The sequence below is a fragment of the Octopus bimaculoides genome, chromosome 24 (assembly GCF_001194135.2).
Source record: "Octopus bimaculoides isolate UCB-OBI-ISO-001 chromosome 24, ASM119413v2, whole genome shotgun sequence".
NCBI lineage: Eukaryota > Metazoa > Mollusca > Cephalopoda > Octopoda > Octopodidae > Octopus > Octopus bimaculoides.
In genome coordinates this window covers 793,738-802,816 of record NC_069004.1, presented here as the reverse complement: position 1 = coordinate 802,816, position 9,079 = coordinate 793,738, and positions in this window count along the sequence as shown.

The following is a 9,079-nucleotide window of genomic DNA, read 5'->3' as shown; positions in this document are numbered from 1 at the left end:
TTCAATACCTCTTCCTTGTCCAGGATTTTGTATCTTTTTTTATTGCTGTTACTATTTCATCGTCAAGTTTTATCTTAGAAATACTGGTGATAGGCTTCGTTTATCTATCGATTTTAAGTTTTAATAATCTTCACCTTTAAATTATTGTTATATTAAAAATGTCGGGTTTTGGATTATTCGATTTAAAAAATTCTCATTTACTTTTAATCAGATTTTCGTTTGTGAAGTTCTTGCTAAGTTTCTGTCGATCATTATTTCATAGCTATAATCCCACTGAGGCCAATTTTGCTTTTTTTTTTTTTATCCCTGCGAGGTCGATATAATAAAGTTCTAGTCAAGCCCTGGGATTGCCTTCTCCCCTAAAGAAATACTGGCCTGTACCTCAATTAAAAATATATTAAGGGAATTAATTGGAAGGATCAGTCGAGTGTCTGGCAAACTGTCGTTCGGTTTTTCTTTCTGTTCTGTACGTTCTGGGTTTCCTTTCATGGCCAACTTTGCCTTTCCCTCACCCCAGGGCCGATAAAACAAAGTAGCCATCACACACTGGAGGTCAGTGATATCGACGGAGCCATTCGGGAGTCGATTTCCAACAGAGATACAAGGCTCCATCTTTGGGATGTAGTTAACACACACAAATTCACATTTGGAACGTGAGAAAAGTCTTGCATATTTTTTATTGTTCCACTCGAGTTGAAGTGGAGAAATATTGGATAATACAATATATAAGCTGAAACATTTGTTTTTGCCCATTTTCAGTCAGTCAGACGACGTCCCAACCGCCTGACTTTTACCTGCTAAGTGAACGTCTGCCATAAATGGTTGCTTACGTGACTGTCGTGATTGTGTAATAATAATGTTAAGAGGAGAATACGCTAAAACTGTATTGCTGCGGTGGTGAAGACATTAGTAACAGTTTATTCTGCTGGAACGAAGACAGTGAGATAGCAACGACTCTATATACAGCAGACGAAGTAACAATACTAAGCCCCACTCGGTCTTTCTTTGTCTCGCTTTCTCTCTTTCTCCTCTCTTTCGCTCTGACTGTCTGTGTGTCTGCACTGTTTCATGCCTATCTAAATTTCAGCTTCTATTGGTGTCTCTGTGTCTCTCCATTCTCCCTCTGTATGTGTGTATACACACACACACATATATATATATACCTGCTCCATTGTAGAAGAAGGAAGAGAAATAAGAAAAAGAGATAGATAGATAGATAGATAGATAGATAGATAGATAGATAGATAGATAGATAGATAGATACTTTGCACGCCTTCCAAATGTTGCCTTACAGTTATCCATTAATCAACTCTTAACAACCTATACAATCACAAAGCTTTTAATCACCACCCAGATTCTTGTTGTTGTTGTTGTTGTTGTTGTTGTTGTTGTTGTTGTTCTTGTTCTTGTTCTTGTTCTTGTTCTTCTTGTTCTTCTTCTTCTTCTCGCCTCCCCCCTTCGTTACTTACCATCGCCTATTATCGTTTTCTTCGTGAGGCAATTCGGCAATTCTCTATATAAATCAAAGTTGTGAATAGACATGGCCGCCATCTCTGCATACACCCACCGATAACTGACTAAAAAATATCGCAAAAACAGTTTTACAAAGTAGTTAACTTCCCTTTAACACTGAAAGAAAGAAAAACAAACAAACACGTTCTCTGTTTCTCTTCTTCTTGAAGCTATTTTGTCAGTTTCCACTCATTCCTTTTTCATGTTGCCCGATTATGGCACAGATATTTTCTTCTCTTACACCTGATTATTTTATCCCCCCCCCTCTCTCTGACTTCAATGGCGAACTAAGTATTCAGAATGATGCTTAAAGCGAGACAAAAAGTACTCTTTATCTTTGGGTTTGAGTGACCTTAGTTTTTGTCCCCTTCCTCTGTGTAAGATATTTTCCACTTCACAGAAGCCAGTGAAATTGAATATTAACTATTAGATGATTAACGCTACACACGTACACACACACATATACCTGTCTGTCTGTCTCTACATACATACATACATACATACATACATACATACATACATACATACGAGCAAATACATACATATGTACATATACATATACATATACACGCATTAAAGTTTATACAGACATGCGCACGCACGTGTATAGAAGGATCTCCACTTAAAAGTTGACAACTTCAACCTTCAATTCGACATCGTTAAACTCAGAATCGCTACCGTGAGTCTCGATTACGACGATCTCATCAACCTTAATTTCGTCATCGTCAACTTAACGCCAGGACGGAGCGAGTTTCCTTTTATGAACAGACAGTGACCATCAGTGAATACGTGTCGCAGAATTTTATAAGAATCTAAACATTAAACTGTTTTGTAAAGAATTGTTAGCTTTGTAATAAAAACTCGCATTTATCGTAAATCTATGTACATACGTTTAGGACATTGGATGTAGAACAAAATTACATACTATACCATATATACAACATGACAAAGACAAACATAAGCACTATTAGTTTAATTTTTTATTCATTATTCTCATTTGTTGAGGAGACTTGGAGGAGAAATACTCATCATACCGGCATTAGTAACTCATCCTTTCCCTCTAAGCCGTTACGACATGGAAAGCTGATTTACGTCATTTTATCTAAACTGGAACGAATACTTTCCATGTTCATACTTTAATTTTTTATGTTTCTATCATATTTTTCTGCTTTTATTCGTTCTTGAATTGGATGGGCATACAACAACCCAACCAACACACAAAAAAAAAAAACTCTAGTGAGACATCTTTATCAATATACCTGCAGAGACCCAGAGCGATGGACCGAAACATATGTCGTACCTAATAAAAGTCTAATACGAAATCCATCTCCTCCTATTAATTTATGCTATTACCCTAACTTCCACTGCGAAGTTCCTGACGTAAATCCAACGGAAGTGTACCACAACTACGGATGACAACAGGAAGCCTAAACTGTGCCGGTGCTCTACTCAACATTTAAACACACTAATCTAATTATACGTATTTGTCTAAATGTTCTGTTTTCAATATATATATATATATATATATATATTGAAACGAACCGGCTACCGGATTCCCAATTAGTTTAAGACTGGAACCAGACAACGCGGTGAGGAAGCTAACAGGCTGATCTTTGGCAGACATTTCTATACTTTAACATATCACTTTAAAATACCGCACACATACCTAACCCCCGCCAAGCCATCAACCATTAAACGCTATCATCATTCATTCATATCCGTTCAAATTTTTATTCCGTTTGGCAACACATACATACATTATTAATACATATTATTAATACATATTAACATTGTCCCTAGCTCATATACAGTTACCAGGCAATATATTCTACAATTTCAACATGGCGCTTTTCACGCTCATTCCATTTCTTCCCCCTTCTCTTCCTTCACGCTCCCCCACCTCATAGTCGCTTTCCTTCTCCATTTCCTCCTCCTCCTCATAATAATGATATCTGGCAGCCAAGACAATTAATCCTAGTACACCACGGACTGAAACTCACAAGCACACACACACATACACTCGTCATATACAACACCCAAACTAAGCCATTTAACCAATTCATATTAATACAAACTAGTTTGGCGCCGATGGTGTTATCGGTGCTGTTGATGAGCAGATATTATTTTGCTCCCAATTTTTCTCTCTGTCTCTCTGTTCCTCTCTCCCTAAAGTCTTCTTCTCTACCTACCCACCTACCTCTCCTCGTCTCTCCTTCCTCTGTTCTTCAGCTCACATATTTAGACATCCTATCACCTCTTATTCCCTTTCTTCGACTCTTCCTGTCACTGATCACATCAAACCACTCTAATTCTGACGTCAATACTCCCCTTTCTTAATCTTTCCCACCCCCTTCACACCTAACACCCGCATCACACAAAGACGCACATACTTACATACATCCACTCATGCACGCATGCGCACACACTTTTCACAACCTCCACCCGCTGCCGCATTACCATAACAGACCACACTCTGTTGCCCTCCTTTTCATAACGCCCGCCCAGCTGTTTATATTTAAATTTATCTTAACCCGCCTTCTTCCTCGTTCTTCTCTCTGTCCGCTACCACCTTCTCCTCTCACCGTTACCCCAATTTTCGGTATTATTCTTTCTCTCTTTTCATCTAATCTGATAAATCAACATGACTCTAGTCTGTTGCCATTGGTTGCTGATTATAATGGTTTCGAGTTCGTGTGTTAAGAACATGCGAGTATATATATGTCTATATATACACGCAGCACGCAGACACTTATCACACACTGCTATTTTCCTATACATTTTCAGCAGCCCCGCACATTCTATGCTCACGCTTTCTACTTACCCAAGCGCTCGCTTCAGTCTATCTATCTTATCAGCAGCCAGCAAGCAAGATTCACACTGGCGCTCTTCTGACAAAGTGGAGCAGTCCAATTTGATTGAATAAACAAACTCGCTTCACAGCGTTATAAATTTGTTCAGCTTCAAAGAAGCTGACATCGCCCAACCCACTTCGCCGATAATAATTGTCTCCTAGTTGCTGAAGCTTGCTTTAGCTTCTGACTTAAAACCCCTGTTCGTCTCCATGGCAACTGTGAGTGGATTATTCCAACATTCTTTTCTGTCGTCTGTGTAGATAGATTGGCAGCCATCTTAACTGCCTAATCTGCTAATTTCGTACCAAAAATAAAGAGGAAATGAAAACAGACATAGAAAATAGCCTGAGATTATAGTAGATAAGATAAAGAGTTATAATAATCTTTTAATAAAGTACAGTAAAATAAACATCAGCACGCTATTTTCATGGCAAAATATCAAAATACAAAAGAATCATTTTGATAATATATTAAAAAAGGAAAACGAAGCTTCTGCTATTACTTTAGTTTTCTCTACATGGGAGAAGAAGAGGTTGTGTTAAGAATTCTATCGACATAGTACTAACACAGACTACCTTAGAACTAGTTTAGAAGAATCAATCGGTGGCTGTACAATATTACCAAATATGGTAGTAAGTCAGGTCGCTATTGCGTCATCACATTGTCTTTGCCTTTCTCTCTCCCTCTCTGTCTCTCTCTGTCTCAGTCTCTTGCTTTCTGTCTCCTTCTCTCTTTCTTGCTTTCTTTCGATGGTTGATTATAGTTCCTCCTCCCTTTTTTGTTGCATAAGCCTTCAGGTGTGTAAAATGGTGAATATTGCTGTCCTTATATGGTGCTTTCTTCTTATTTCTATTTTTATTTCGCTTGAGATTTTTCCTCCCATTCTACGAAACCAAACCTAGGTATATTTGTATACATTTGTTATCCAGTTTATGTATATTTCTTATCTATATTATATCTGTATGTGTGTGTGTGCGTGCGTGCGTAGTTAATATTATTTTTGTTATCTAATATTATGTAAGCGCGTGTATCTGTGTATATTACTCTAACATTTTGCTTATCTATATTAACTATATATGCGCGCTAGTATGTTGTATGCATACATCTTCATTATAGGTTATCTGGAGGGCAGTGCGTTGGCAGAATCGCTAGAGCATCAGGAAAAGAATCCATCTCTAGCTCTTTAGGTTCTAAGTTCAAATCTCGCCGAGGTCAACTTTCCCTTTCATCCTCTCAAAATAAAGTTCCAATGGAGTACTGAGGTCAATGGTATCGATTAACCCCAGCCCTCAAAACTGTTGGCTTTGTTCCTAAATCAGAAGCCATGAAGAGGGCGATGGTTTGGAGAAATCGTTAGAATTTCGGAAAAAAAGGCTAAGCGGTAATTGTTCGAGTGCTTTATGATCTAAGTTCAAATTTTGCCGAGGTCAAGTTTACCTTTCATTCTTTCAGGTTGATAAAATAAAGTACCAGTTAAGAACTGGAGTCGATGAGATTGACTTGCCCCTCCCCCCAAAGTCACTGGCCTTGTGTCTAATTTAGAAAGCATTATTTTTGTGCTATGTATTGTGTGTATGTTTTTATGATTCTTATCTATATTATGTATGCGTGTATAAGTTAACATTACAATGTAATCTTCATTATGTATATGTTTATATTATTATGCTATCTGTTAAGGAGGCGAGCTGGCATGCCGGACAAAATGCTTTGCGGCATTTCTTCCGTATTCACGTTCTGAGTTCAAATTTCGCCAAGGGCGACTTTGCTATTCATCCTTGCAGAGTCGATGTACCTGTTAAGCATTGGGGTCGACGGCATCGACTAGCCTCCCCCTCCCCCAAAATTGTAGCTTAGAGTAGAAAGAATTAATATTTACATAAGACATTGAGCAAGTGTGGATACACTTAGTTTTACATGTCATCTATCAATTTGTCTCTCTCTCTCTCTCTCTCTCTCTCTCTCTCTCTCTCTCTATATATATATATATATATATATATATATATATATATATATATATGCATGTGTTTATATTATAGGTTATCAAGAGGATGCTGGATTGTTAGACTCGCTAAAACGTCCGACAAAATGTCTTGTTGTAGTTGTTCCGGCGTTCTGTGTGCAAATTCCGTCGGGTCATCTTTGCCATTTATCTTTTCGGGGTCGATAAAATAATGGCATCGACTGAAAACATTGATACTACACATCATTTTGTATGCCAGAGCTAAATATATTTGGCATTTCGATTACTCGGCAGCAAACGATGTTCCAGGGAATGTGGGATTTTGGTAAAAACCTTAATATGTTCCAATGAAATGAAATCCTAATAAGTTTCATGTTTTAATTTGTACTTCGGTAAACTAAAGCTTGAAATTTGCGATGGCCACGTAATGCCAATCCCTGTTTCACATAATAAAGAACTACATTTACAAATATTTACAAATACAAGTTAGAATCATCGTATTTTTAAACTTTCATATTCCTTTCCGCTGTGACAAGGATAGTTAAGACAGTTCTATCGTTGAACAAAATTTGATTCGAAAACTTAGGCCATTTTTGTTAGTTTTACATTTTTTCATGATAGTCTACTGAAATCATAAAACCATGTACAGGGGCTCTTCTTCCACCCGTATGTCGAAAATAAACAGAAGTAAGTCGTTAGAGGGCGCATTCCAGGTACCTTAACAGCCTGGGCACTATTTCCATCTCCGGGACTGAAGCTAGGTAGAAAATTTACCAAATATTTAATCTCGAGTACAATGGACGTTGTGTTGTAAAATGGAAAATAGGCACTCAGTCACTGATATTTTTTTTCTCGCTTCGTAACATTTTCCCTCCTCTTTTCTTAATCAGATATTTTCTTCTTTCTACTGTTTTAATTCCATAACGTTCATTGTCTAAAATGAAAATCTATGATAACTTTTCTAGGCAATATTAACGACAGACATAATATAACGTGTTCACAATGAAACCAAAAGCAATCAAAACTTGCTTTAACAAAATATAATGAACGCTAGCCTTCTACCAGACGATCATAAATTCTATGAGAAATATTTTATGAGGTGACAGTGTTGTACCAGAACTTTATGACACAGTCATATATTTGTTTATACTACAACAGACAGTATCGGCACGTGGCAAGAGTATATTATTATAATTTCATTTGGGGCTATGATCTTTGGTTCAGTTTCGACAAATGAACTTTGTAAGTTCATTCGTCTTTTATTACGTGAAATATTTCATTGGTTATAATATGCATAATTGTGTTATACATTCATTAATTTCACATTTCGGTAAAGGCGTCATTATGAATGTGTGAAAATTACATGGAGGCAGGTATGAGTGGTTAAGAAGGTCGTTTTGTAACCATGTGGTTTCGTGTTCAGTCCTACGCGGAACCTCGGGCAAATGCCTTCTACCAAAGCATTGTAAGTGAATTCGGTGGACTAATGTGTCATAATGGAGGCAGTTGAATGCAGATCAGGGATCAGGTCGTACACCAAAAGAGAATTTCGATAAAATGAAAGAAGTTTATGGTGACAATGCATCGCCATACGATGTAGTCAAGCAGTGGCATCGCCAGTTCAAATGTGGTCGGACATCGGTGGAAACTGCTCCCAATACTACCTTTGCGGACCCCAGGTTGGAAACCGTTGCTTTAGAAGTTGAAATATGCCACAAACATATTTGAAATAACCTAAAGTTTGTTTATTCTTTATGACTGATTAGCGCTGATACTACTCTATTTATTCTGAGCTGGCAGCCCGCGAGCGTAACTCAGTCACTGATAGTGAATGTTCTAAAAAAGATTACGGCTTCCGAATCTGGCCGGAGTTGTCTCCTTTCGGAATCTCCTACAGAGGGAGCCTACAGAGCCAGAAATGCGGCTGGTGGGGGTCTGCTAGCGGTAGACACTGTATACACAGTGTTTTTACATCGTTTCTATAAGCGAGAATTTTTCTTTACGGTAACTGTGATGAATTTGCCTTGGATTTTTTCAATCCTTTAATTAGTTAAAATATCTCAAACGTATTTCAACTAATCTAAAATTCACCTCTGTGTGTGTGTGTGTGTGTATGTGTGTGTGTGTATGTGTGTGTGTGTCTGTGTGCGAGCGCGCGTGCGTGCGTGCGCAGGCATATAGACAAATATATGCAATTGCATGTACGAGTACATGTGTATGCCTGCATAGATATATAAGCGCACCAAATTATGTAAAGAAGTGCTTAAGTCTATGCATACTAAGCTAAATCTGTGGGGATGAAAGATTATTAACAAACGAACAGGCATCTAATCAAAAATCATAAGGGCATCATGCCGATATCTCTGTAACCCAATAGCCTTGGCTACAAATATATTCTATTCAGAGACACTGATTACTCAAACACTATTTTTTGTTATCTTTCCGAGAAGATATTCTGCTCCAATGGCTGAATATAATGATTTGACCTAATTTAATACAATTGTTGTAGTAGTTTATCCGACAACATTGTCGTCTACCAAGCATGAGTAATAAAGACTATTAATGATTTTCATTAATAGAGATTATTTGTTGATTATTAATGTCACGCAATTTCTGAAGATTTGTCAATGCAATCGGATTATAAGATTTTTATATACATAGTAACTAATAACAATTCCTTTTTTTATGAATCGCATGTAAGATGATGTAACTAAATATATAAGCAAACTCTATTTTGTTTTACTTTATATATATA